The following is a 16,944-nucleotide window of genomic DNA, read 5'->3' on the forward strand; positions in this document are numbered from 1 at the left end:
CAACGGGTCCCTGTGCCAGCCCTGTAAGATTTTGAAGTTGTGTTCCATGTCCGATGTAAATAGGTTCCCATGGAATGCTATCTTAAAGACTTTGGACCACGCCTCCTCTGTAAGTGGTTCTCCCGCCAGGTCATCCCAAAACCCTCGGAACCCTCTTCTCCCCTCCAAGTTAACGGTGTTCAGTATTCGGTACATTTTGGAGACCGCCCCCTTCCTTGATGTGGCCGTGTCCAGAAATTTTTCGAAGGGGGTCAGCTGTCTCCGTAGGTTCTGGCCCCATGATTGGTCGCAAAGGATGCCTTTCAGGCGCAGATATTCAAAGATTGAAAGGGACTCCCGCCCCAGTGCGTCTCGCAGGGCCTCGTATTCGAGGAACTCGCCCTCTTTGAACAGTTGTCCCGCCCATTCCAGACCCCCGTCCGACCAGGACTGGGCACTCCTGAAACCTCTGCTGCCTAGTTTGAGAGGGTGGCCCCAAAGCGATGACATTGGAGAGGGCCATGTCGTGAGGTATGAGGTTGTGGGTCCCTCTTTCCAGAGTGTCCAAAGTATTCCCAGGGTTGGGTGGGCTTTCAGTTTGCTAGGGATGAGTCTGCGCGGCAGCCACAGGAGGTCGCGCACTTTCAGAGGGTGGGCATCCATATCCTCAAGGTATGACCAGTAGGTGCCCATCCCCTCCTTCATGTGCTCCAGCAAGACCCGCAGCTGGGCGGCCCGGTAGTAAAGGAGGAAATCCGGTAGCCCGAACCCGCCCTCCTCTCTGGGTAGTGTTAGAGTGGCCTTTCCTATCCTCGGGGCCCGCCCTTGCCATATAAACTCGCGGATTGCTTTTTGTAGATCGCGGAGCAGCTGGGTGGGGACCTCCGTTGGGAGTGCGGTGAATAAATATAGTAATCTCGGCAGAACGTTCATCTTTATCGCTGTCATGCGCCCATACCAGGACAGAATCATACCACCCCATCTCCTCAGATCTGACGTAACCCCCGCCAAGGTAGGCCCATAGTTCACCGGGGCCAGTCTCGAGAGATCTCTGGTCAGGGTTACCCCCAGGTACCTGATGGAATCCTTCCCCACCGCAATCCCCGCACACCTGTCCCGGGGGTCCAACCTCGGGTCCTGGACCCTCATGGGTAGGAGCTTTGATTTTGCTGCATTTATTTTTAGTCCCGAGAACTGCCCGAAGGCTGTCATCAGACGCAGTAGGGTGGGGAGCGAGGAGCTGGGCTCCACCAAGTATGCTAGGATGTCGTCAGCGAACAGGGAGAGCTTGAACTCTACTTCTCCCCTTTTGATCCCTTTGATGTCGGGGTGGGCCCGGACCGCTATGGCCAGAGGTTCCATCGTCAAGACGTATATTAACGGAGAGAGTGGGCACCCCTGTCGTGTTCCCCTCGTGAGGGGGAATGAGTCAGAGAGTTCCCCGTTCACCTGCACTCTCGCTGTTGGGGCTTCATAGAGGGCAGAGACCCAGGTCCTGACGTGAGGCCCGAAGCCCATTCGACGGAGGAGGAGTTGCATGTACCTCCACTCGACCCTGTCGAATGCCTTCTCGGAGTCCAAGGAAAGCAAACTAGCCTCTAGGTCTGATTCCTGGGCATAGTGGATTAGGTCAACAGTCTTCCTGATATTATCTGAGCCCTGCCTGCCCTTCACGAACCCCACTTGATCCCCGTGTACTAATTTGGGCATTATCCCCTCTAACCGTGTACCCATCACCTTGGCTAGGATCTTTACATCTATATTTAAGAGGGAGATCGGGCGGTAGGAGGAGCAGTCAGTGGGGTCCTTTCCTTCCTTGGGCAGTACCACTATGATAGCTCTCATCATCGTTTCCGGCAGGGTGCCCCCCTCCAGTACTGCATTGAACACCCTCGCCAGGTGTGTGGCCAAAATAGACCGGAACCTCTTATAGAAGAGTACTGAGAACCCATCTTCCCCCGGGGACGTTCCCGCCTTCATCCCACCGATTGCATTCTCCACCTCCTCCTCTGTGACCCCTCCCTCTAGACCTTCTGCCATTTCGCCTGTCAAGGACGGGATCTGAATGGAGTCCAGGAACTCCTCAATCTGAGTGTCTTCCCCGGCATATTCTGAAGAATATAGTTGTTCATAGTAGCGTCGGAAAGCCGCTCCTATGACTGGGGTGCTATGGTCTAGTGAGCCCTGTTCGTTTCTGATCGCCCTCACCATTCTGCTTCGCTGGACCTCTCTGAGTTTCCAGGCCAGGATTTTATCGGCTCTATCCCCCTTCTCATAGTATTTTTGTTTCACTAGCTGGAGGTTGCGCTCAGTTTTATGCAACAAGAGATCTTTCAATTGAAATTTGTAATTTTCTAGGGCCGTGATCTGTTCCATAGCCAAGGGTGCCTCCGGGGGGCCTCCCGGCTGGATCTGTGCGATCTTTTCCCTAAGGGATTTTTCTTGGGCCTCCCTTTCCCTTTTTTTCTGAGCCCCCATTCTTATGAGAACCCCGCGTAGGGTCGCCTTGAAGGCGTCCCACAGCACGTGCGCACCCACCTCGCCATTGTCGTTCAGCTTAAAGTATTCCACAATGGCGTCCTGCACTTCCTGCACCAGGACGTCGTCCTTCAGCAGGGAGTCGTTGCACTTCCATCGCCCTTTTCTGCCACCTCGCCATTCCCCTATAATGGTGGTACGGACCAGGTCATGGTCGGACCAGGGGACCGGGTCAACCTCATAGCCAGAGACATATGGGCGCAGGGACTCGTCTACCAGGATGTAGTCTATACGGGAGTATGATGTGTGGATTGCAGAATAGTATGTGAAGGAGGGGTGTTCTGCCCTAGGGGTCGGGATGGTGTCCACTAGGCCCAGCTCTGTGTTCGCCCTTTGGAAGGAGCGGGCCATCATTTCGTCTGCAGCCCTGGTGGGTTGGGATTCCAAGCGTTTCCTATCAATTTTCGGGTCCAGGACCATGTTAAAGTCCCCCCCCACCACCATTGGCCCGCGTACGAATAGTTTCAGTCTGTCCTTCACTCCCTCCCAAAATTGCGCCTGGCCTTCATTGGGGCTGTACACAACTGCAAGTGTTAAAGGGGAGCCCCGCAGGGAGCCCCTCGTCAGCAGGAATCGTCCCTCTGGGTCTTTCAGTGAGGCTTCTACTTCAAAGCCAATGTCCCTCGCTAGCACTATGGCCACCCCCCTTTTCTTGGTCTTGTGGGAGGCGCTGAGGACTTCTCCAATCCCCCCCCCCTCGTAGCTTTGGTTCTTTCCCCTTTGCCCAGTGCGTCTCCTGAAGGAAAAGCACGTCTAGTTTAGCCCTCCTGAATTCCCTGCAGACCAGGGATCTTTTGGTGGGGGTGTTCAGTCCCCTCACATTGAGGGAGCCCACGCCCAGGGTAGGCAGATCCTCAGCCATTTTCTAAGAATAACCAGCTACCGGATAGCTGACTCGTGGCACTTTCCTTGTCCGGCTCATTTCGTGTTATCCTCTGATCTCCCATTTCCCTTCCCCCCCCTCCCCCCCAGGTGGTCCTGTAACCTTTCCCCAACTGACCCCTGGTCCCCCCTGTGAACGTAACAATATCAACAAACCCCCTACCCCCCTCCCCCCACCCCGGCGTCCAGCCAAATAGTTCTACCATTGTTGGTAACTGGCCGGACCACCAGCCTACCGCCTCCTGCTGGGTGAATACCCAAATTAGAGCCTCCATGAGCCCCCCCTACCCCCTCCCCCCCCCCTCAATGTAACTCTCATACTTGCTGTTCCGGGAGGATCCACAAAAGTTCGGACCCCATGGTCCTGGAGCCCGGCCTGTCTGCAGGCCGGAACAGATGGTGAGTCCCCGTGGTGAATTCTTTACACAGTTCCCCCGAGGCTGATGACGCCTGCCGTGAGATGCCTCAGCTCCCTTCCTCGCCCGGGTCCGACAGTCCCGCTCCACCCTGGCCGGGATCCGTGTCATTCCTGTCCGTCGATGGGGATGGAGGGTTCAATTTTTTAAATTTCCGTGGGCCAGTCTTTTTTCTCCTCTCTCCTCGTGACCGGCGCGCTCTGGCTTCATCCGCGGCGAACCCGGAGGGTTCCCTTCGCGGGGTCGGGTCCGTTGTATATTCCTGTATTGCTCCCCTTATATCTTCCTCTGTAATCAGGTTCACTCGTTGGCCTTCGTATTCGAACATGAGGGAGAAGGGGAACCCCCATCTGTAGCGTACCCCCTTTGTTTTCAGCATCTGGGTCAGTGGGCGGCACATCCTCCGTTTGGCCAGCGTGTATGATGAGAGGTCCTGGAAGATGGCCACCTGAGCGTTGTTATAGGTTATCTCCCTGGATTTCCTGGCCTCCTCCAGGACCTTCGCTTTTTCAGTGTAGTAGTAGAAGCGGACCAGAATTGACCGGGGGCCCCCAGCTCTTCCCCCCGCTCTATGGATCCGATCAAACGTCGGTTCGGTTGTCATCTCATCCGAGAAGAGGAGGGTAATGATGTCCCTCACCACCCTGGTTAGGGTAAGGGTTTTATGTGTGAATGAGTTAGGCATTTTTTTTCCAAGGGAAGAAAACATCCCCGTGCAACTGGCCTCCCTCTTATGCTCCAGTCAGAAATATGCCTCTCAGCTGGCCGGTTAGCTCAGTTGGTTAGAGCGTATTGCTAATAACGCCAAGGTCACGGGTTCGATCCCCGTGTTGGCCACTTTGTCATTTTGGGAAATATTTCTGCAGAAGGATGAGATTGATGCAGAATTCCCACCCACAGCTTTAGATTTACTAACACAAGATTGCTGTTTTGTTGGAAGCAGCTGTGCATACATAGTCACGGGTCAGTACTGCTGCGGACATAACCAATGTTGTTGTGAGGATAAGGGTTGTATTTGTGAATGAGTTAGGCATTTTCTTTCAAGGAAAGAAAACTCCCCCCTGCAACTGGCCTCCCTCCTATGCTCCAGTCAGAAGCATACTTTTTCTGACCGAGCATGGTGCTAATCCCGCCAAGTTAGCGAATTTGATCCCAGTATTGGCCACTTTGTCAATTTGGGAAAAATGTCTGCAGAAGCATTAGATTGATGCAGAATTCCCACCCACAGCTTTAGATTTACTATGACAAGTTTGCTGTTTTGTTGGAAGCAGCAGTCCATAAATGGTCACAGGTCAGTACTGCTGTGGGAAATGACCAATGAGATGCATTTAACCTTCTTTGTCGCAGTACTACTTAAATGTGATGCAGGCCACAAGTCAGTTTGAAGATAATTGTAATATTCATGAATTTCCTTCAGATCACATGGAGTTTTTCTTTAGGTTGTTGTGAGGATAAGGGTTGTCTGTGTGAATGAGTTAGGCATTTTTTTTCCAAGGGAAGAAAACATCCCCCTACAACTGGCCTCCTGCTTATGCTTGAGTCAGAAACAAAACGCTCAGCTGGCTGTTTAGCTCATTTGGTTAGAGCGTGCTGCTAATAATGGCAAGGTCACAGGTCCCCGTATTGGCCTCCTTGTCATTTTGGGAAATATTTCTGCAGAAGCATGAGATTGATGCAGAATTGGCACTCACAGCTTTAGAGTTACTAACACAAGATTGCTGTTTTGTTGGAAGCAGCTGTGCATACATGGTCACTGGTCAGTACTGCTGCGGGACATAACCAATGTTGTTGTGAGGATAAGGGTTGTATTTGTGAATGAGTTAGGAATTTTCTTTCAAGGGAAGAAAACTCCCCCCTGCAACTGGCCTCCCTCCTATGCTCCAGTCAGAAGGCATACTTTTTCTGACTGAGCATGGTGCTAATCACGCCAAGTTAGCGGATTTGATCCCAGTATTGGCCACTTTGTCAATTTGGGAAATATTTCTGCAGAAGCATGAGATTGATGCAGAATTCCAACCCACAGCTTTAGATTTACTATGACTAGTTTGCTGTTTTGCTGGAAGCAGCAGTCCATAAATGGTCACAGGTCAGTACTGCTGTGGGAAATGACCAATGAAATGCATTTAACCTTCTTTGTCCCAGTTCTACTTAAATGTGATGCAGGCTACAAGTCAGTTTGAAGATAATTGTCATATTCATGAATTTCCTTCAGATCACATGTAGTTTTTCTTTAGGTTGTTGTGAGGATAAGGGTTTTATGTGTGAATGAGTTAGGCATTTTTTTTCCAAGGGAAAAAGACGCTCAGCTGGCTGGTTAGCTTAGTTGGTTAAAACGTGGTGCTAATAACGCCAAGGTCACGGGTTCGATCCCCGTATTGGCCACTTTGTCATTTTGGGAAATATTTCTGCAGAAGCATGAGATTGATGCAGAATTGGCACTCACAGCTTTAGAGTTACTAACACAAGTTTGCTGTTTTGTTGGAAGCAGCTGTGCATACATGGTCACGGGTCAGTACTGCTGCGGGACATAACCAATGTTGTTGTGAGGATAAGGGTTGTATTTGTGAATGAGTTAGGCATTTTCTTTCAAGGGAAGAAAACTACCCCCTGCAACTGCCCTCCCTCCTATGCTCCAGTCAGAAGGCATACTTTTTCTGACTGAGCATGGTGCTAATCACGCCAAGTTAGCGAATTTGATCCCAGCATTGGCCACTTTGTCAATTTGGGAAATATTTCTGCAGAAGCATGAGATTCATCCAGAATTCCCACCCACAGCTTTAGATTTACTATGACTAGTTTGCTGTTTTGTTTCAAGCAGCAGTCCATAAATGGTCACGGGTCAGTACTGCTGCGGCACTTCCAATGAGATGCATTTAACCTTCTTTGTCCCAGTTCTACTTAAATGTGATGCAGGCCACAAGTCAGTTTGAAGATAATTGTAATATTCATGAATTTCCTTCAGATCACATGTAGTTTTTCTTTAGGTTGTTGTGAGGATAAGGGTTTTATGTGTGAATGAGTTAGGCATTTTTTTTCCAAGGTTAGAAAAAATCCCCCTGCAACTGGCCTTCCTCCTATGCTCCAGTCAGAAGGCATACTTTTTCTGACTGAGCATGGTGCTAATCACGCCAAGTTAGCGAATTTGATCCCAGTATTGGCCACTTTGTCAATTTGGGAAATATTTCTGCAGAAGCATGAGATTGATGCAGAATTCCCACCCACAGCTTTAGATTTACTATGACTAGTTTGCTGTTTTGTTTCAAGCAGCAGTCCATAAATGGTCACGGGTCAGTACTGCTGCGGGACTTCCAATGAGATGCATTTAACCTTCTTTGTCCCAGTTCTACTTAAATGTGATGCAGGCTACAAGTCAGTTTGAAGATAATTGTCATATTCATGAATTTCCTTCAGATCACATGTAGTTTTTCTTTAGGTTGTTGTGAGGATAAGGGTTTTATGTGTGAATGAGTTAGGCATTTCTTTCCAAGGGAAGAAAAAATCCCCCTGCAACTGGCCTCCCTCTGATGCTCCAGTCAGAAACAAGATCCTCAGTTGGCAGGTTAGCTCAGTTGGTTAGAGCGTGGTGCTAATAACGCCAAGGTTACGGGTTTGATCCCCGTATTGGCCACTTTGTCATTTTGGGAAATATTTCTGCAGAAGCATGAGATTGATGCAGAATTGGCACTCACAGCTTTAGAGTTACTAATGACCAATGAGATGCATTTAACCTTCTTTGTCCCAGTTCTACTTAAATGTGATGCAGGCTACAAGTCAGTTTGAAGATAATTGTCATATTCGTGAATTTCCTTCAGATCACATGTAGTTTTTCTTTAGGTTGTTGTGAGGATTAGGGTTTTATGTGTGAATGAGTTAGGCATTTTTTTTCCAAGGGAAGAAAAAGTCCCCCTGCAACTGGCCTCCCTCTTATGCTCCAGTCAGAAATATGCTTCTCAGCTGGCCGGTTAGCTCAGTTGGTTAGAGCGTGGTGCTAATAACGCCAAGGTCATGGGTTCGATCCCCGTATTGGCCACTTTGTCATTTTGGGAAATATTTCTGCAGAAGGATGAGATTGATGCAGAATTGGCACTCACAGCTTTAGAGTTACTAACACAAGATTGCTGTTTTGTTGGAAGCAGCTGTGCATACATAGTCACGGGTCAGTACTGCTGCGGACATAACTAATGTTGTTGTGAGGATAAGGGTTGTATTTGTGAATGAGTTAGGCATTTTCCTTCAAGGGAAGAAAACTCCCCCCTGCAACTGGCCTCCCTCCTATGCTCCAGTCAGAAGGCTTACTTTTTCTGACTGAGCATGTTGCTAATAACGCCAAGTTAGCGAATTTGATCCCAGTATTGGCCACTTTGTCAATTTGAGAAATATTTCTGCAGAAGGATGAGATTGATGCAGAATTGGCACTCACAGCTTTAGAGTTACTAACACAAGATTGCTGTTTTGTTGGAAGCAGCTGTGCATACATAGTCACGGGTCAGTACTACTGCGGACATAACCAATGTTGTTGTGAGGATAAGGGTTGTATTTGTGAATGAGTTAGGCATTTTCTTTCAAGGGAAGAAAACTCCCCCCTGCAACTGGTCTCCCTCCTATGCTCCAGTCAGAAGGCATACTTTCTCTGACTGAGCATTGTGCTAATCACGCCAAGTTAGCGAATTTGATCCCAGTACTGGCCACTTTGTCAATTTGGGAAATATTTCTGCAGAAGCATGAGATTGATGCAGAATTCCCACCCACAGCTTTAGATTTACTATGACTAGTTTCCTGTTTTGTTGGAAGCAGCAGTCCATAAATGGTCACAGGTCAGTACTGCTGTGGGAAATGACCAATGAGATGCATTTAACATTCTTTGTCCCAGTTCTACTTAAATGTGATGCAGGCTACAAGTCAGTTTGAAGATAATTGTCATATTCGTGAATTTCCTTCAGATCACATGTAGTTTTTCTTTAGGTTGTTGTGAGGATAAGGGTTTTATGTGTGAATGAGTTAGGCATTTTTTTTCCAAGGGAAGAAAACATCCCCGTGCAACTGGCCTCCCTCTTATGCTCCAGTCAGAAATATGCCTCTCAGCTGGCCGGTTAGCTCAGTTGGTAACGCCAAGGTCACGGGTTCGATCCCCGTATTGGCCACTTTGTCATTTTGGGAAATATTTCTGCAGAAGGATGAGATTGATGCAGAATTGGCACTCACAGCTTTAGAGTTACTAACACAAGATTGCTGTTTTGTTGGAAGCAGCTGTGCATACATAGTCACGGGTCAGTACTGCTGCGGACATAACCAATGTTGTTGTGAGGATAAGGGTTGTATTTGTGAATGAGTTAGGCATTTTCTTTCAAGGGAAGAAAGCTCCCCCCTGCAACTGGCCTCCCTCCTATGCTCCAGTCAGAAGGCATACTTTATCTGACTGAGTATGGTGCTAATCACGCCAAGTTAGCGAATTTGATCCCAGTATTGGCCACTTTGTCAATTTGGGAAATATTTCTGCAGAAGCATGAGATTGATGCAGAATTCCCACCCACAGCTTTAGATTTACTATGACTAGTTTCCTGTTTTGTTGGAAGCAGCAGTCCATAAATGGTCACAGGTCAGTACTGCTGTGGGAAATGACCAATGAGATGCATTTAACCTTCTTTGTCCCAGTTCTACTTAAATGTGATGCAGGCTACAAGTCAGTTTGAAGATAACTGTCATATTCGTGAATTTCCTTCAGATCACATGTAGTTTTTCTTTAGGTTGTTGTGAGGATAAGGGTTTTATGTGTGAATGAGTTAGGCATTTTTTTTTCCAAGGGAAAAAGACTCTCAGCTGGCCGGTTAGCTCAGTTGGTTAGAGCGTGGTGCTAATCAGGCCAAGGTCATGGGTTCGATCCCCGTATTGGCCACTTTGTCATTTTGGGAAATATTTCTGCAGAAGCATGAGATTGATGCAGAATTGGCACTCACAGCTTTAGAGTTACTAACACAAGATGGCTGTTTTGTTGGTAGCAGCTGTGCATACATGGTCACGGGTCAGTACTGCTGCGGGACATAACCAATGTTGTTGTGAGGATAAGGGTTGTATTCAGAATGAGTTAGGCATTTTCTTTCAAGGGAAGAAAACTCCCCCCTGCAACTGGCCTCCCTCCTATGCTCCAGTCAGAAACAGGACTCTCAGCTGGCCGGTTAAAGCGTGGTGCTAATAACGCCAAGGTCACGGGTTCGATCCCCGTATTGGCCACTTTGTCATTTTGGGAAATATTTCTGCAGAAGCATGAGATTGATGCAGAATTGTCACTCACAGCTTTAGAGTTACTAACACAAGATTGCTGTTTTGTTGGAAGCAGCTGTGCATACATGGTCACGGGTCAGTACTGCTGCGGGACATAACCAATGTTGTTGTGAGGATAAGGGTTGTATTCAGAATGAGTTAGGCATTTTCTTTCAAGGGAAGAAAACTCCCCCCTGCAACTGGCCTCCCTCTTATGCTCCAGTCAGAAACAGGACTCTCAGCTGGCCGGTTGAAGCGTGGTGCTAATAACGCCAAGGTCACGGGTTCGATCCCCGTATTGGCCACTTTGTCATTTTGGGAAATATTTCTGCAGAAGCATGAGATTGATGCAGAATTGTCACTCACAGCTTTAGAGTTACTAACACAAGATTGCTGTTTTGTTGGAAGCAGCTGTGCATACATGGTCATGGGTCAGTACTGCTGCGGGACATAACCAATGTTGTTGTGAGGATAAGGGTTGTATTCAGAATGAGTTAGGCATTTTCTTTCAAGGGAAGAAAACTCCCCCCTGCAACTGGCCTCCCTCTTATGCTCCAGTCAGAAACAGGACTCTCAGCTGGCCGGTTGAAGCGTGGTGCTAATAACGCCAAGGTCACGGGTTCGATCCCCGTATTGGCCACTTTGTCATTTTGGGAAATATTTCTGCAGAAGCATGAGATTGATGCAGAATTGTCACTCACAGCTTTAGAGTTACTAACACAAGATTGCTGTTTTGTTGGAAGCAGCTGTGCATACATGGTCACGGGTCAATACTGCTGCGGGACATAACCAATGTTGTTGTGAGGATAAGGGTTGTATTCAGAATGAGTTAGGCATTTTCTTTCAAGGGAAGAAAACTCCCCCCTGCAACTGGCCTCCCTCCTATGCTCCAGTCAGAAGGCATACTTTTTCTGACTGAGCATGGTGCTAATAACGCCAAGTTAGCGTATTTGATCCCTGTATTGGCCACTTTGTCAATTTGGGAAAAATGTCTGCAGAAGCATTAGATTGATGCAGAATTCCCACCCACAGCTTTAGATTTACTATGACAAGTTTACTGTTTTGTTGGAAGCAGCAGTCCATAAATGGTCACAGGTCAGTACTGCTGTGGGAAATGACCAATGAGATGCATTTAACCTTCTTTGTCTCAGTACTACTTAAATGTGACGCAGGCCACACGTCAGTTTGAAGATAATTGTAATATTCATGAATTTCCTTCAGATCACATGGAGTTTTTCTTTAGGTTGTTGTGAGGATAAGGGTTGTATGTGTGAATGAGTTAGGCATTTTTTTCCAAGGGAAGAAAAAATCCCCCTGCAACTGGCCTCCCTCTTATGCTCCAGTCACTTTATCTGACTGAGCATGGTGCTAATCACGCCAAGTTAGCGAATTTGATCCCAGTATTGGCCACTTTGTCAATTTGGTAAATATTTCTGCAGAAGCATGAGATTGATGCAGAATTCCCACCCACAGCTTCAGATTTACTATGACTAGTTTGCTGTTTTGTTTCAAGCAGCAGTCTATAAATGGTCACGGGTCAGTACTGCTGCGGGACGTCCAATGAGATGCATTTAACCTTCTTTGTCCCAGTTCTACTTAAATGTGATGCAGGCCACAAGTCAGTTTGAAGATAATTGTAATATTCATGAATTTCCTTCAGATCACATGTAGTTTTCCTTTAGGTTGTTGTGAGGATAAGGGTTGTATTTGTGAATGAGTTAGGCATTTTCTTTCCAAGGGAAGAAAAAATCCCCCTGCAACTGGCCTCCCTCTTATGATATAGTCAGAAACACGGTTCTCAGCTGGCCAGTTAGCTCAGTTGGTTAGAGCGTCAAGGTCATGGGTTCGATCCCTGTATTGGCCACTTTGTCAATTTGGGAAATATTTCTGCAGAAGCATGAGATTGATGCAGAATTGGCACCCACAGCATTAGAATTACTAACACAAGATTGCTGTTTTGTTGGAAGCAGCTGTGCATACATGGTCACGGGTCAGTACTGCTGCGGCACTTCCAATGAGATGCATTTAACCTTCTTTGTCCCAGTTCTACTTAAATGTGATGCAGGCCACAAGTCAGTTTGAAGATAATTGTAATATTCATGAATTTCCTTCAGATCACATGTAGTTTTTCTTTAGGTTGTTGTGAGGATAAGTGTTTTATGTGTGAATGAGTTAGGCATTTTTTTTCCAAGGTTAGAAAAAATCCCCCTGCAACTGGCCTCCCTCCTATGCTCCAGTCAGAAGGCATACTTTTTCTGACTGAGCATGGTGCTAATCATGCCAAGTTAGCGAATTTGATCCCAGTATTGGCCACTTTGTCAATTTGGGAAATATTTCTGCAGAAGCATGAGATTGATGCAGAATTCCCACCCACAGCTTTAGATTTACTATGACTAGTTTGCTGTTTTGTTTCAAGCAGCAGTCCTTAAATGGTCACGGGTCACTACTGCTGCGGGACTTCCAATGAGATGCATTTAACCTTCTTTGTCCCAGTTCTACTTAAATGTGATGCAGGCTACAAGTCAGTTTGAAGATAATTGTCATATTCATGAATTTCCTTCAGATCACATGTAGTTTTTCTTTAGGTTGTTGTGAGGATAAGGGTTTTATGTGTGAATGAGTTAGGCATTTTTTTCCAAGGGAAAACGACTCTCAGCTGGCCGGTTAGCTCAGTTGGTTAGAGCGTGGTGCTAATAACGCCAAGGTCACGGGTTCGATCCCCGTATTGGCCACTTTGTCATTTTGGGAAATATTTCTGCAGAAGCATGAGATTGATGCAGAATTGGCACTCACAGCTTTAGAGTTACTAACACAAGATTGCTGTTTTGTTGGTAGCAGCTGTGCATACATGGTCACGGGTCAGTACTGCTGCGGGACATAACCAATGTTGTTGTGAGGATAAGGGTTGTATTTGTGAATGAGTTAGGCATTTTCTTTCAAGGGAAGAAAACTCCCCCCTGCAACTGGCCTCCCTCCTATGCTCCAGTCAGAAGGCATACTTTTTCTGACTGAGCATGGTGCTAATCACGCCAAGTAAGCGAATTTGATCCCAGTATTGGCCACTTTGTCAATTTGGGAAATATTTCTGCAGAAGCATGAGATTGATGCAGAATTCCCACCCACAGCTTTAGATTTACTATGACTAGTTTGCTGTTTTGTTGGAAGCAGCAGTCCATAAATAGTCACAGGTCAGTACTGCTGTGGGAAATGACCAATGAGATGCATTTAACCTTCTTTGTCCCAGTTCTACTTAAATGTGATGCAGGCTACAAGTCAGTTTGAAGATAATTGTCATATTCGTGAATTTCCTTCAGATCACATGTAGCTTTTCTTTAGGTTGTTGTGAGGATAAGGGTTTTATGTGTGAATGAGTTAGGCATTTTCTTTCAAGGGAAGAAAACTCCCCCCTGCAACTGGCCTCCCTCCTATGCTCCAGTCAGAAGGCTTACTTTTTCTGACTGAGCATGTTGCTAATAACGCCAAGTTAGCGAATTTGATCCCAGTATTGGCCACTTTGTCAATTTGGGAAATGTTTCTGCAGAAGGATGAGATTGATGCAGAATTGGCACTCACAGCTTTAGATTTACTAACACAAGATTGCTGTTTTGTTGGAAGCAGCTGTGCATACATAGTCACGGGTCAGTACTACTGCGGACATAACCAATGTTGTTGTGAGGATAAGGGTTGTATTTGTGAATGAGTTAGGCATTTTCTTTCAAGGGAAGAAAACTCCCCCCTGCAACTGGTCTCCCTCCTATGCTCCAGTCAGAAGGCATACTTTCTCTGACTGAGCATTGTGCTAATCACGCCAAGTTAGCGAATTTGATCCCAGTACTGGCCACTTTGTCAATTTGGGAAATATTTCTGCAGAAGCATGAGATTGATGCAGAATTCCCACCACCAGCTTTAGATTTACTATGACTAGTTTCCTGTTTTGTTGGAAGCAGCAGTCCATAAATGGTCACAGGTCAGTACTGCTGTGGGAAATGACCAATGAGATGCATTTAACCTTCTTTGTCCCAGTTCTACTTAAATGTGATGCAGGCTACAAGTCAGTTTGAAGATAACTGTCATATTCGTGAATTTCCTTCAGATCACATGTAGTTTTTCTTTAGGTTGTTGTGAGGATAAGGGTTTTATGTGTGAATGAGTTAGGCATTTTTTTTCCAAGGGAAGAAAACATCCCCCTACAACTGGCCTCCTGCTTATGCTTGAGTCAGAAACAAAACTCTCAGCTGGCTGTTTAGCTCATTTGGTTAGAGCTTGGTGCTAATAATGGCAAGGTCACGGGTCCCCGTATTGGACTCCTTGTCATTTTGGGAAACATTTCTGCAGAAGCATGAGATTGATGCAGAATTGGCACTCACAGCTTTAGAGTTACTAACACAAGATTGCTGTTTTGTTGGAAGCAGCTGTGCATACATGGTGACGGGTCAGTACTGCTGCGGGACATAACCAATGTTGTTGTGAGGATAAGGGTTGTATTTGTGAATGAGTTAGGCATTTTCTTTCAAGGGAAGAAAACTCCCCCCTGCAACTGGCCTCCCTCCTATGCTCCAGTCAGAAGGCTTACTTTTTCTGACTGAGCATGGTGCTAATCACGCCAAGTTAGCGAATTTGATCCCAGTATTGGCCACTTTGTCAATTTGGGAAATATTTCTGCAGAAGCATGAGATTGATGCAGAATTGGCACTCACAGCTTTAGAGTTACTAACACAAGATTGCTGTTTTGTTGGAAGCAGCTGTGCATACATAGTCACGGGTCAGTACTACTGCGGACATAACCAATGTTGTTGTGAGGATAAGGGTTGTATTTGTGAATGAGTTAGGCATTTTCTTTCAAGGGAAGAAAACTCCCCCCTGCAACTGGCCTCCCTCCTATGCTCCAGTCAGAAGGCATACTTTTTCTGACTGAGCATGGTGCTAATCACGCCAAGTTAGCGGATTTGATCCCAGTATTGGCCACTTTGTCAATTTGGGAAATATTTCTGCAGAAGCATGAGATTGATGCAGAATTACCACCCACAGCTTTAGATTTACTATGACTAGTTTGGTGTTTTGTTGGAAGCAGCAGTCCATAAATGGTCACAGGTCAGTACTGCTGTGGGAAATGACCAATGAAATGCATTTAACCTTCTTTGTCCCAGTTCTACTTAAATGTGATGCAGGCTACAAGTCAGTTTGAAGATAATTGTCATATTCATGAATTTCCTTCAGATCACATGTAGTTTTTCTTTAGGTTGTTGTGAGGATAAGGGTTTTATGTGTGAATGAGTTAGGCATTTTTTTTCCAAGGGAAAAAGACGCTCAGCTGGCTGGTTAGCTTAGTTGGTTAAAACGTGGTGCTAATAACGCCAAGGTCACGGGTTCGATCCCCGTATTGGCCACTTTGTCATTTTGGGAAATATTTCTGCAGAAGCATGAGATTGATGCAGAATTGGCACTCACAGCTTTAGAGTTACTAACACAAGTTTGCTGTTTTGTTGGAAGCAGCTGTGCATACATGGTCACGGGTCAGTACTGCTGCGGGACATAACCAATGTTGTTGTGAGGATAAGGGTTGTATTTGTGAATGAGTTAGGCATTTTCTTTCAAGGGAAGAAAACTACCCCCTGCAACTGCCCTCCCTCCTATGCTCCAGTCAGAAGGCATACTTTTTCTGACTGAGCATGGTGCTAATCACGCCAAGTTAGCGAATTTGATCCCAGCATTGGCCACTTTGTCAATTTGGGAAATATTTCTGCAGAAGCATGAGATTCATCCAGAATTCCCACCCACAGCTTTAGATTTACTATGACTAGTTTGCTGTTTTGTTTCAAGCAGCAGTCCATAAATGGTCACGGGTCAGTACTGCTGCGGCACTTCCAATGAGATGCATTTAACCTTCTTTGTCCCAGTTCTACTTAAATGTGATGCAGGCCACAAGTCAGTTTGAAGATAATTGTAATATTCATGAATTTCCTTCAGATCACATGTAGTTTTTCTTTAGGTTGTTGTGAGGATAAGGGTTTTATGTGTGAATGAGTTAGGCATTTTTTTTCCAAGGGAAGAAAAAATCCCCCTGAAACTGGCCTCCCTCTTATGCTCCAGTTAGAAATATGCCTCTCAGCTGGCCGGTTAGCTCAGTTGGTTAGAGCGTGGTGCTAATAACGCCAAGGTCACGGGTTCGATCCCCGTATTGGCCACTTTGTCATTTTGGGAAATATTTCTGCAGAAGCATGAGATTGATGCAGAATTGGCACTCACAGCTTTAGAGTTACTAACACAAGATTGCTGTTTTGTTGGTAGCAGCTGTGCATACATGGTCACGGGTCAGTACTGCTGCGGGACATAACCAATGTTGTTGTGAGGATAAGGGTTGTATTTGTGAATGAGTTAGGCATTTTCTTTCAAGGGAAGAAAACTCCCCCCTGCAACTGGCCTCCCTCCTATGCTCCAGTCAGAAGGCATACTTTTTCTGACTGAGCATGGTGCTAATCACGCCAAGTAAGCGAATTTGATCCCAGTATTGGCCACTTTGTCAATTTGGGAAATATTTCTGCAGAAGCATGAGATTGTTGCAGAATTCCCACCCACAGCTTTAGATTTACTATGACTAGTTTGCTGTTTTGTTGGAAGCAGCAGTCCATAAATAGTCACAGGTCAGTACTGCTGTGGGAAATGACCAATGAGATGCATTTAACCTTCTTTGTCCCAGTTCTACTTAAATGTGATGCAGGCTACAAGTCAGTTTGAAGATAATTGTCATATTCGTGAATTTCCTTCAGATCACATGTAGTTTTTCTTTAGGTTGTTGTGAGGATAAGGGTTTTATGTGTGAATGAGTTAGGCATTTTCTTTCAAGGGAAGAAAACTCCCCCCTGCAACTGGC

General features: G+C 46.2%; 5 non-coding genes across 5 annotated transcripts; all 5 read left to right on the forward strand.

Moving 5' to 3' along the window:
• The first annotated feature begins 6,123 nt into the window (after nucleotides 1–6,123).
• TRNAI-AAU (transfer RNA isoleucine (anticodon AAU)) lies at nucleotides 6,124–6,197 on the forward strand. Its single transcript has one exon. It is a non-coding gene; the product is annotated as a tRNA-Ile (tRNA).
• Nucleotides 6,198–7,771: 1,574 nt separating this feature from the next.
• On the forward strand, nucleotides 7,772–7,845 carry TRNAI-AAU (transfer RNA isoleucine (anticodon AAU)). The gene has a single exon. It is a non-coding gene; the product is annotated as a tRNA-Ile (tRNA).
• Nucleotides 7,846–12,731: 4,886 nt separating this feature from the next.
• TRNAI-AAU (transfer RNA isoleucine (anticodon AAU)) lies at nucleotides 12,732–12,805 on the forward strand. The gene has a single exon. It is a non-coding gene; the product is annotated as a tRNA-Ile (tRNA).
• Nucleotides 12,806–15,386: 2,581 nt separating this feature from the next.
• Nucleotides 15,387–15,460, forward strand: TRNAI-AAU (transfer RNA isoleucine (anticodon AAU)). Its single transcript has one exon. It is a non-coding gene; the product is annotated as a tRNA-Ile (tRNA).
• Nucleotides 15,461–16,184: 724 nt separating this feature from the next.
• Nucleotides 16,185–16,258, forward strand: TRNAI-AAU (transfer RNA isoleucine (anticodon AAU)). The gene has a single exon. It is a non-coding gene; the product is annotated as a tRNA-Ile (tRNA).
• The last annotated feature ends 686 nt before the right edge of the window (nucleotides 16,259–16,944 follow it).

Source organism: Ambystoma mexicanum, chromosome 1p (genome assembly GCF_040938575.1).
Source record: "Ambystoma mexicanum isolate Mex_15411 chromosome 1p, UKY_AmexF1_1, whole genome shotgun sequence".
Taxonomy (NCBI): Eukaryota; Metazoa; Chordata; class Amphibia; order Caudata; family Ambystomatidae; genus Ambystoma; species Ambystoma mexicanum.